The sequence below is a fragment of the Canis aureus genome, chromosome 7 (assembly GCF_053574225.1).
Source record: "Canis aureus isolate CA01 chromosome 7, VMU_Caureus_v.1.0, whole genome shotgun sequence".
In the NCBI taxonomy this organism is placed as follows: domain Eukaryota; kingdom Metazoa; phylum Chordata; class Mammalia; order Carnivora; family Canidae; genus Canis; species Canis aureus.
The window spans coordinates 35,714,118-35,725,276 of NC_135617.1; positions in this window are offsets into that span (position 1 = coordinate 35,714,118).

An 11,159-nucleotide genomic window follows, 5' to 3' on the forward strand; every position below is an offset into this window, starting at 1 on the left:
CCGAAACCAAGAGTCAGATGCCTAAACTGATTGCACCCCAAGAATAATTTTTTTAAAAAGGTTCTTTCCACTTTAGTTGGAACATGCTAAGAAAAAATAGACCAGAAATCCCTGTCAAGGATGAGAAGCTAGGAGTCTCTTTTTGGTTTATCTCTGTCTGTATTTATCAATAAAGATCTCTACAAAGAGCAACGAACAGCGTCCCTTCAAAGGATTGAAAGATGTGAAAGCAAATGAAACAAAACAAAGTGATACATTTCTCAGGAGCAATTTAAAATGTCAGTTTCTCAAATCTTAAAAGATACCCTAGCCTCATTTCTCAAAGTGGTGGCAGCCTCACTTAAATAATACAATTGTGATCATTGTTTTTTTTTTTTTTTAAATCTATTCTTTTTTTAAAAAAATTTTTTTGATTTATTTATGATAGTCACAGAGAGAGAGAGGCAGAGACACAGGCCGAGGGAGAAGCAGGCTCCATGCACCGGGAGCCCGACGTGGGACTCAATCCCGGGTCTCCAGGATCGCGCCCTGGGCCAAAGGCAGGCGCTAAACCGCTGCGCCACCCAGGGATCCCAATCATTGTTTTCTAAATCAAGCTTTTTGCTGGTAGATTTTTTTTATTATAGATGATTATTAAGCATGCTGCCAAGAAAGGAAAAAATGGATATGTATAAAACACGTAATAAGATACCATTTATTTTCTAAAATACCATTTCAGGAAACATTTTTTTTTTTTTTTTTTTTTTTTAGTATAAAACCAATTCTTGTATAGTAAGTACAAAAAAAGAGTAAAGAAAAATGCTTCTGTTAATGTTCTAATCTTTGCTCTATGTGTAAATAACTGGAGCACAGTAGTGCTTATAGGACTCCCTCCATCCATGCTTTTGGAATGCCTTCTTCAGCATGGCAGGAATGTGTCCTCTGTGAATCCGGACTTTCCAGCGTCACCACCTGTTTTAGCCTGCTCAGGCTGCCACAGAAAAATACCACAGACTAGGTGGCTGAAACAACAGAAATTTATTTTCTTACAGTTCTGGAGCCTAGGAGTTCCAGGTCAAGGTGAAGGTCAAGTCAGCTCCTGGTGAAAGCTCCCTCCCTGGCCTGTAGATGGTCACTTTGTAGCCTGTGTCCTCACGCGTGGCCTGGAGACAGAGAACTCGGTGTCTCTTCCTCTTGTAAGGATATCAGTACTGTTGGGTCAGGGCCCAGCTTTTATGATTTCATTTAATTTCAGTTACCTCCATAAAGACCCTCTCTTCAAACAGTCATGTTGAGGGTTAGGTCAAACGTACGAAGTTTGAGAAACACATCTGAAAGAAAATGAGAATGATTTCTGTCCCATGTTCAAAATTTTCAAGAAAGGGCTCTGACTAGTCCAGGATGTGTCATCTGAAAGGCACCGTAATTGACCCTATTTGCTTTGGGGCTCACTCCTTGCCAATCAATAGCTTCAGTTTAAATAGCTAATACTCTGAAGAGTTTCTCGTGAATTAAACATAGTATTAAAAACATACAGAATTATATACAGATTTTTAAAAAAATTTATTTATTTATTCATGAGAGACACAAAGAGAGAGGCAGAAACAGGCAGAGGGAGAAGCAGGTTCCCTGCAGGAAGCTCAATGTGGGTCTCGATCCCAGGACCCCAGGATCATGCCCTGAGCCGAAGGCAAATGTGCTCCAGAATTATAGATTTGACACTGTATACACCTAATGTGTTCAATTAAGGGTGAGTCGGGGGTAAGCATACTTAAAAGAGTATAGTTCTTTTTTTCTTTCAAGAGCTCCTGTTAATGTTCCTAGAGCAACAGAAAGATGAAAAATATCTTGGTTTGAGAAAATTAGCTAGTTCTAGAAATGCAGAATATTCTGCTCAAGATTTTTGTGGCAGGAAAAAAGAAATTCTGAAACTTATGATATTTTGACATCCCCAAATCCACTGCGAGTTTCTTGACTTTTTTTTTTTTTTTTTTTTTTGAGAAGGCTCTCCTGAGGGCAGGAGGAGATACAATTGGAGAAATTCAGAAGATTTAGGCAATAGTACTGAAGATGAACCAGAGCTGAGACAGAATGGCTAATGAGGAGGATATCCTAGTAGACTAGTAAGACTAAGCAAGATTTAAAAATGTTGAGGGAAATGATTGTCACGTTGGGTGAGAGTAAGGTGAGGGTGGCAGGAGGTGTTGTAAAGATATTAACAATAATCTGAAGTCTTACAAGTTACGTTTTGGATGAAGACAGCAGAGGAAGAGAAGAATGAGTGAATTTGTAAAGAGGACCAGCAACATTATTCTTAGATTTCTACCTTCAATAATCAGAGGAAATGGGAAAGCTGACAGTGGAGATGATCGAGGACCAGAGATTATAATGTACAGTTGCAGCATTTTCCTTCAAAAATGGAACCCAATATCTATGCAAATTTTAAAATATGGGAACCGTAGACCAGAAGAGAGCTGCTCAGGAGCCATGAAGTGGCCAGTGCTGTGTTGTGCTAATGATGCCAAAGGTCACACCAGCTTGGGAGCCCGTGGAGGTCACGTTCACAAGAATGACCAAATAACCAAAATTCTGAGCTCCCGCCTATTCACACAGAAGCACTGCTTGCTATTTCTCAAGGTGGCCTAGTTTATTTTTTGAGTCCTCAGCCCCTCACATATGACCAGGAACATGATTTTCCATATTCCTCCCTCCTGCCCTTCCTGTCTAACTCCTTCAACAACACCAGTAGAAATCACCTCTGCCAGGCACTGCTCTGCCCAGATTAATGTCTTTCATTCCCTGCCCTTCCCTGTTCCCAGGGCAGAACTGGTCTGCATGGGGAAATGGGGAGCACTTTTCCTTCCTATACTCCTTTGACAAACATTGAAATGTCAACTGTGAAGCTGACAAGGTTCTAAGTTGTGGGGAGTACATCCATGAAACAAAATTCCTGCTCTCAGGTGTATTCTGGGCCTTACTTCCTCAGTGAGGCCTTGAGGCAGGTCTTCTGGAGGCCAAGTCTTGCAAAGTTTCTGGTGAAGATGGCTGTGCCAGCTTCAGGCTCCTGTTAACACCTCCCTAATAAAACCCTTGTGTGCCTCAAAAAGAGCAACGATTTTTAGGCACAATGTCCCAATCCATATTTAGGAAGCAAAAATGGACATTTTTGTTTTGTGGATGGGACAGAAATATTCAAAGCTTTAATTCTGTGTGCTGCAATGACAACCTTTCACATTATTCTAGAGCCACTACTTTTCCTTGAGTAGTCACTGGGCCTATCGTGGGGGTCACTGCAGAACAAGTAGTAGCCTGCCCCAAAAGAGCACCTAAGTTGTCTTCTCTTGCAAAACAGAAAACAGCTCCACTTTTGACATGACAGGATTTTTAGCTTTTGATACATGCATCAAGGTTTCAATGTTTTCGGGACCATGTTCCAATTAGATTCAAACTCAGGGAACTGTGAGCTTCCTCTTCTCCCTGGAAGGAGGCTGCTCTCAGCTGCAACCTGGAAACAGGAATAGGTCCTTTCACGAGGTCCGTGGAAGATCTCTACTTTTCTCTTTTATAACCTTTTGTGAGGGGTGCGGGGGTGGGGGTGGGGTGTGGGGTGGGGTGGGTGGGAGGTCATTGTCTTTTCCTAGTGCAGCCTGTGATAAAATGCTAAGACCCGTAGTACTTGACACTCTTATGGTAGGACACAGTTTTCCTGGAAAGGAAAACCAAGGAAATGAGGGCTTCATTTAAAATGGCTCAACTTAAGTAATGTTCACAAATCAATTCAGTTTCTATAGCAATTTGTTGATGCCACGTTTCTGTTTCCTTTTCTGTATCCCTTTGAGGGTGGGAGGGGGGCAGTTGAGAGGCACTGCAAAGGGGCCATGGCACCACCAGGTGGCAGTATTGGATAGGAAGAAAAAGGAAAACTTCATCCTATCCCTATAGAATGAAGTAACATTTTAATTTTTTTTTTAAAGATTTTATTTATTCATGAGAAACAGAGTGGGGGGAGGGGGTGGGGGCAGAGACACAAGCAGAGGGAGAAGCAGGCTCCATGCAGGGAACCTGATGGGGACTCGATCCCGGGTCTTCAGGATCACCCCCTGGGCTGAAGGTTGCACTAAACTACTGAAGTAACATTTTAGTAAACCTAAATTTAAAATAGCAGACTCTTGCCAGTCAGAAGTCATCTGCTTTTCTGCACGCCAGTGGCACTGCCTACACGTACATGTCATAGCAAGTATGCTTTGCATTCATCCATTCTTTTCTTTCTTTCTTTTTTTTAAGATGTATTTTTTTTATTTGAGAGAGAGAAAGAGAGAGAGTGCGAGTGGGAGGGAGGAGCAGAAGGAGAGGGAGAAGCAGACTCCTCACCAAGCAAGGAGTCCTATGCAGGGCCCCATCCCAGGATGGTCATGAGCTGAACTGAAATCAGCCACGTAAGGGATTGAGCCACCCAGGTGCCCCAGGAGAGTGAAATACTAAGTGAAATAAGTCAGTCAGACAAAGACAAATATATGATTTCACTCATATGTGGAATTGAAGAATTAAAACAAATGAATAAAGGGGGTAAAAAAGAGAGAGACAAACCAAGAAATACACTGTTAACCTATAGAGAAGAATATACTCAACCTATAGAGAAAAAAACAGATGGAGAGTGAGTATTAGGCAGACTCCACTCTGAGTATGGAGCCTTTGGCAGGGCTCAATTTCATGACCTTGAGATGAGGACCTGACCTGAAACTAAGAATTGATGCCTCAACCAATTGAGCCACCCAGGCACCCCTGCATTCATTATTTTCTCTATTCAGTTGTAAGTTCCTTGAAGATGACTGACTGTCTTATGCTTCTTTAGTCTATTACATAGCATCTGTTGAATAAATGAATCTTTTATGAGCACCCTCTGAGTACATGCTGAGCTCTTAACCATTGAAACAATATTTAAAAAAATACAATTTTAAAGTTTTGATGTAGAGTTCAAAGTATTAAATAAGGAAGACATAACAAACAAAAATAACTGGGTTATTTCACAACTACCAGAGCCATGGTTATTTCTCTGCAGAGTGTTCCCACCTCATAATAACCCTGGGAGCTGAACTGAGTGACTCCAGGTGTCTACGAGAAGTCACAGTGCTCAGGGACTCACCCAATCTTGTATTTGGATGGGGAGTCTGGATTGAAGACACCCTACTCCTTTCTTCAGCCTGTGTTTATCCCTTTTGTTCCTGAGCATTTTGGCATAAAGGAGGTGACCAAAAGGATGACACAGTATTTCTGGCTACTCAGGCCAGTGAAGGCAGGAGGGATAAGTTGAAGAATCAGTAGAGATGTGAAAAAATTAATAGAGATACCAACATGTTGGTCCTGAACAGTGTGGAGGCTCACAGGTATGTATAATACCACAACTGGAGTAAAGGAGCATGTAGGCAGCTTCAGCCAGCATGGGTTGGAGCAAGTTCTTCTGGAAGGCAGAGGATGAAGACAAGACAGGCAGGAGTTAGGGAAGAAAAAGGCATGAGGAGGGCGGAGTGTCCCAGCTGCCCGTGTAGCTCCTGTACACTTAGTTAATAGTGCTTAACCTTGAGAGTTTGCCCCATTCAGTGCTAGGAAAGACTTAATAATTTCTGTGGAACACCTGGCCTAAGGGAAGACTATTCATGATGATCACATGGCTCAGTGTGTGTGACACATCTTATCTGTCATCATATTGAAGCATCGTGTCTAATCTCCAAACCAATCTATCATGCCTTTCACTGAGCACTTGATAAATTGTTAGGCAGTATTAGTACTATTGATGGGGTTACTCATTGTTATTATCGCTACATCATGACACAGAGGCTTATTCTGACCAATTGTTTCAGGTAGTTTTGGAGACAGAAACACTGATACCATTAAAGAGAGTACAGCACTTATTTGTTTAGATAGATTTTTTTCTTATTTATTTATTTTTAATTTTAGTTATGGTTAGCATACAGTGTTCTATTAGTCTCAGGTGAATGATATGTGCTTCAACAATTCCATACATTACCCAGTGCTCATCATGGTAAGCGTACTCTCTGATCCCCAGCCCCTATTTTCCCCATCCCACCTGCTCACCTTCCCTCTGGTAACCATCTGTTTCTTCTCTGAAGGTTAAGAGTATATTTCTTGGTTTGCCTCTCTCTTTTTTACCCCCTTTATTCATTTGTTTAAATTCTTCAATTCCACATATGAGTGAAGTCATATATTTGTCTTTGTCTGATTGACTTATTTCATTTAGTATAATACCTTCTAGCTCCATCCATGTTAAGAATCCAACAGTGTTGACTGCTGGTAGACTTGGTTGGCTGCTGGGGTAACCACACTTTGCTTTTTAGTCTGATATTCATGAGGGAAGCACAGTTGTCGTAGCACTGTCCAACAAGAAATCTAAGGGTGATTCAAAATTTCTAGATCCATTTCGTTTCAATAATAAGGGCCTTAACAACTGAAGAAGGGCCCTCTGTCTATATTTGCTAGTTGTCTTTTGAACTTAACAGGTCGCAACTCCTTAAACCAACTTTAACATACCTTTCCTTCTTATATTAAGAATTTTAAAAACTTGGGGATAGGAATAATATCCACATACTTTTAAAAACTTTTATTTTGAAAAATTTTCAGACATATAGAAAATTAGAAAGAGTGTACTCAACACTTCTATACTCAATTGTTATCTTGCCAAGCATACTTCATCTATGTGTTTTTTCACTAAACCATTTAAAATAGTAGACTAGGGATCCCTGGGTGGCGCAGTGGTTTAGCGCCTGCCTTTGGCCCAGGGCGCGATCCTGGAGACCCGGGATCGAATCCCACGTCGGGCTCCCGGTGCATGGAGCCTGCTTCTCCCTCTGCCTGTGTCTCTGCCTCTCTCTCTCTCTCTCTGTGACTATCATAAATAAATAAAAATTAAAAAAAATTTTAAAATAGTAGACTATATGAAGTTTCAGTCCAAAATATGTCAGCATATAATCTTATATCACATGGTACCATTATCACTCCTAATGAATGGATGATTATTTCCTAATATATTGACTATATTCATTTGCCTCAACTGACCCCAAAGTGTCCTTTATATGTTTTTTTCAAGTCAGGCTTTTATCAAAGATCATATACTGTATTTTTTCGTTATATCCTAAGGCTCTTATAAGTCAGAATGACATTCCTCTTTACTTTTTTCTTCAATCTGTGAAGACATTAGGTCAGTTGTTTTATCAAATATTCCTAACACCCATAAACTGGAACTTCATTGTAACTATGGTGCTTGGGGTTAGAAGTGGGGAGCACCCTCTGCCAGGGTGGTGTTAGGAATCTTCGTGAGACATGATTTCCTTTGTATTCAGTTTTAATATTGATGTAAATTTTATGCTGTCACATACACAAAAAATAGAATTGTGACATATTTCACTCCCTATATTATCATGTTTCTGAGGTTTTCATGCACAATTTTTCCCTTTGAGATTGATCCTCCAAAAATCCTCCAAATGTGCTCCTTATTCAGAATTTGACATCTATCAGGTGGAATGTCAGAAAATCAAAGAGGCAGGGCATTCTACTAGGGCTCCATGCTAAGGTTATCACAAATCAAGATTCTACATTGTGTTTTAAAGTTGGCTCGTTAAAGTTATTTTGTATAATACACTTTTTTTTTATAATACACTTTTCAAGTAAGAATGCTTTTGGCGGTGTTCCTAATTTTAAGAAACTGTTCATAGTGTGTTTTGTTTGTTTGGGTTTTGACGTGTGTTTGTGTGTGTGTGTGTGTGTGTGTGTGCACTTTAAACTACTGAGCAAGGTCAGAAATCAGTGGACCAGTTGCTCAAGGTTGGTGGATAAAATCAACCTTCCTTGGCAAACAGAGTTTGTAACTCTCCGTGAACAGTTTCCTGCAATACTTTAATAAACGTAGTTTCTAAAACAAATATTTATAACATCAAGGTTACAAGTAGAAGTCCTAAAAACTAGTAAGATAAATTTTTGAAGATTATAAGGAAACTCTTTCCTTATCTTAGTCATAGAGTTACGCAGAAACTCAATTTTGTGATGACAAAATACAGAACAAGTATAAATTTTACTTATATTTTATGGTAACCTGTATGTATATATGCTCAGTTCTATTTTATCCAAACAAAGCCTGTTGTAAACCTTGTGGTTTGCATTCTCAAATGTGCTCATAGAAACAGCTTCCTAACATTTCCCTCAGTGTTTCCTGCTTAAAACAAAGCAAACAAGCAAATGAACAAACATGATAACTTTAATATAAATTAAAACTGAATCAAAGATATTTGGCATCTTGAGTAATTTATTTCCACACAGTGAACTCCCTGTCCTACATTGAGCATCACTGAATTCCTTTCCTTTGCTCTTACCAATATGTGTAAATTATATAAGGTTCTTTTCCTTTCTAAATGGTTAAACTGTCACCAGAAATTTCATCTAATTTTTCTTGATGAAATTGTTTTTGAGGAATACTCATTACTCCAGGCTCTCACTTGAATTTTTTTTTTTCAAGGAAAGGTGGGTCAGCTTGATTGAGACCGAGCAGAGAATCCTTCAAGGGAGAAGGAGCTGAGATCCCAGATGTTCATCCTTTCTGCTTCAGTGGGCAAAATACAAGCAGTCCACCTTCAGAGGGGTAGGAGGGCAGGCAGGCAGGCATCTGCACTGGCCTGCTGCTTTGAGTTTCTTTGTTTATGTCCATTGGACAGCCGGTAGTCTTGGGCCCAGCTGGTGTAGGAGAACCTTCCCTACTGCTGGTTGGCTATCTCTATATTTTGTTTCTTCCTTGGAGACCAAACATCATGAAAGGAAATAAGGCCTAAAATTTATTACTTTGAAACAGTGGTTATGAGAGTCTTTGTCTTAGGTTGATTTTGGTTTTATCAAAATAACTGGGGCTTAACCAGAAGTCCTGGTCCCTTTTCACAAAGACCATGTACTCTCTCTTTCTAAACAGTCTGTCCTGGGAAAGGGGGTATGTGGAGTGAAAGTGGGAATTATCTCCAAGGAGAGTGATAAGAAATGAGGTGTAGAAGTGTAAATGAAAGTAGGTTCTGTGGACTCAGAGGTAGAACTAAGGGTGGTCCAGCTGAGTAGATGACAAAAGGTCTACTTTAAGGGGTGTGTGGAGGTATTTAAAATATGTCCACTGGGCAGCCTGGGTGGCTCAGCGGTTTAGTGACGCCTTCGCCCAGGGCGCATCCTGGAGACCCAGGATCGAGTCCCAAGTCAGGCTCCCTGCATGGAACCTGCTTCTCCCTCTACCTGTGTCTCTGCCCCTCTCTCTGTCTGTCTCTCATTAATAAATAAATAAAAATCTTAAAAAAATAAAATAAAATATGTCCACCAATTCTTGCGTCTTCTCCTTTCAAGACATAGAGTCTCTATTCCCTCCCCTTGAACCTGGGTGGTCTGTGGCTGCCTTGATGAATCAATGTGGCTGAAATGACACTGTGTGACTTCCAAAGCTCAATTAAAAAAGTCCACACAGCTTTCTGATAGTTTCTCTCAGGATGCTCACTTATGCAGCCTCCACTGCCATGTGAAATGTCCATGAGGTCACCATGGGGGAAGGCTTCCCAGGGAGGAAGATGGAGAAGGAGCCCCAACTGTGCTAGCCTATAGCTGTTTGAGTGGCTTTGGCCCAAGGTGTCAGTCATGCATGAAGAAGCCTTCAGGATGATGATCCTAAGCCCTCACTGTCTGATGGTACCTGCACAGAGAATTGAGTGAGAACTGCTTAGCTGAGTCCACTCAGCCCAAAATCAGTGAGCAAAATAAATTAATATTATGTTTAAGCCATGTGTGGGGGTAACTTTTAATGTAGCATAGATCATTGAAGCAAGGCACTAAAACAGAAAAATGCTGATAAACTTAAGTTCTCAAAAATTCTGGTGAAATGCAAATAGACTCCACTTCTGCTGAAATGGATGTTGCCCTTGAGAGAAAATTGGTTAAAAAAGCACTTCTCTCCAGCTTGTGCTCATCTCTGTTGTGTATTTGTGTGAAAAGCAATGGAGTAAATTCCACTTCTCTGTATGAGGGATGGCTTAGGGGAGGTTGGGACTAAAGGGGAGGAAAAATCATTTTCCTCCACCCTTCTGAGTTCTTGGCTGAGATCCCTGTAATAAATGACAGAGAAAAACATACAGAAGTTGATTAACATGTATACCTCATGTGCATATGGAAAATACCTAGGGAAAAATGAGTAACTCCCTGAGGTGGTTTAGGATTCAGGCTTAAATACCATTTTAATAGGGAAAGAGGAGGAATGCAGGCCTCTTGAGGGAGAGGAAATCATTTCTAGGAAAGATTAATGGGCACTTTGAAGAATAGAGGGGAGGTATGATAGTTTGTAACAAAGTCTGTCTGGGTGTAGTGTCCAATTTTATCAGTCTTCCCTGGTTGTGGATACTCCCAAGGAGAAGATTTATGACAATTGAGTTCCTTTTGGACCATGTGTCCCTAGGGCAAAAAAGGGAGTTCAGAGAAAGCATCTCCCTGCATCCCCTGTTTTTAAAGTGCCTACAGCTCTAAACAATCAATGTACCAAAGTGGCATATTTGGAAGTGGTATGTCCTAGACTCCTACAATCATATTTTGGGGTGGCATATTCTGCTTCTCTTCTGGGCAAAGCTTTCTTCCTGGATAAAAAGAGATTCAAGAGGATGAAGACTTCCCTTCCAGGCCTCAAGCCTAGGGGTGGGGGAACAAGGACCCTGCAGTTTCATCTTCATTTTGGTGCTGAACTTGCCAACCTGAACTGCTGGCCACTGTTATAAAATAATTGCCCTTCTGATAAAATGATATCCTATTATTTGTGGTTCAAAACATAATATATATTTGAAATGATGTGGCTTCCCAGGAATGAGTAATTAAAAAAAAAGTTCGAGTGGAGCCTGGGTGGCTCAGTTGGTTAAGCGTCTGACTCTTGATTTCTGCTCAGGTCAGGATCTAGGTGTCCTGGGATCAAGCCCCAAGTGGGTTTCCTGCTCAGCAGGGAGTCTGCTTGAGATTCTCCTTCTCCCTATCCTCCCTGCCTCACTTGCACTCGCACTCTCTTTCTCAAATAAATAAAATAATCTTTTTAAAAAAAACTTCTAAATTTTAAATCTTTTAGTATATCTTCCAAGAGGTTTTCCAGCTTCAAAAGTCACAAAAGGAAGCTG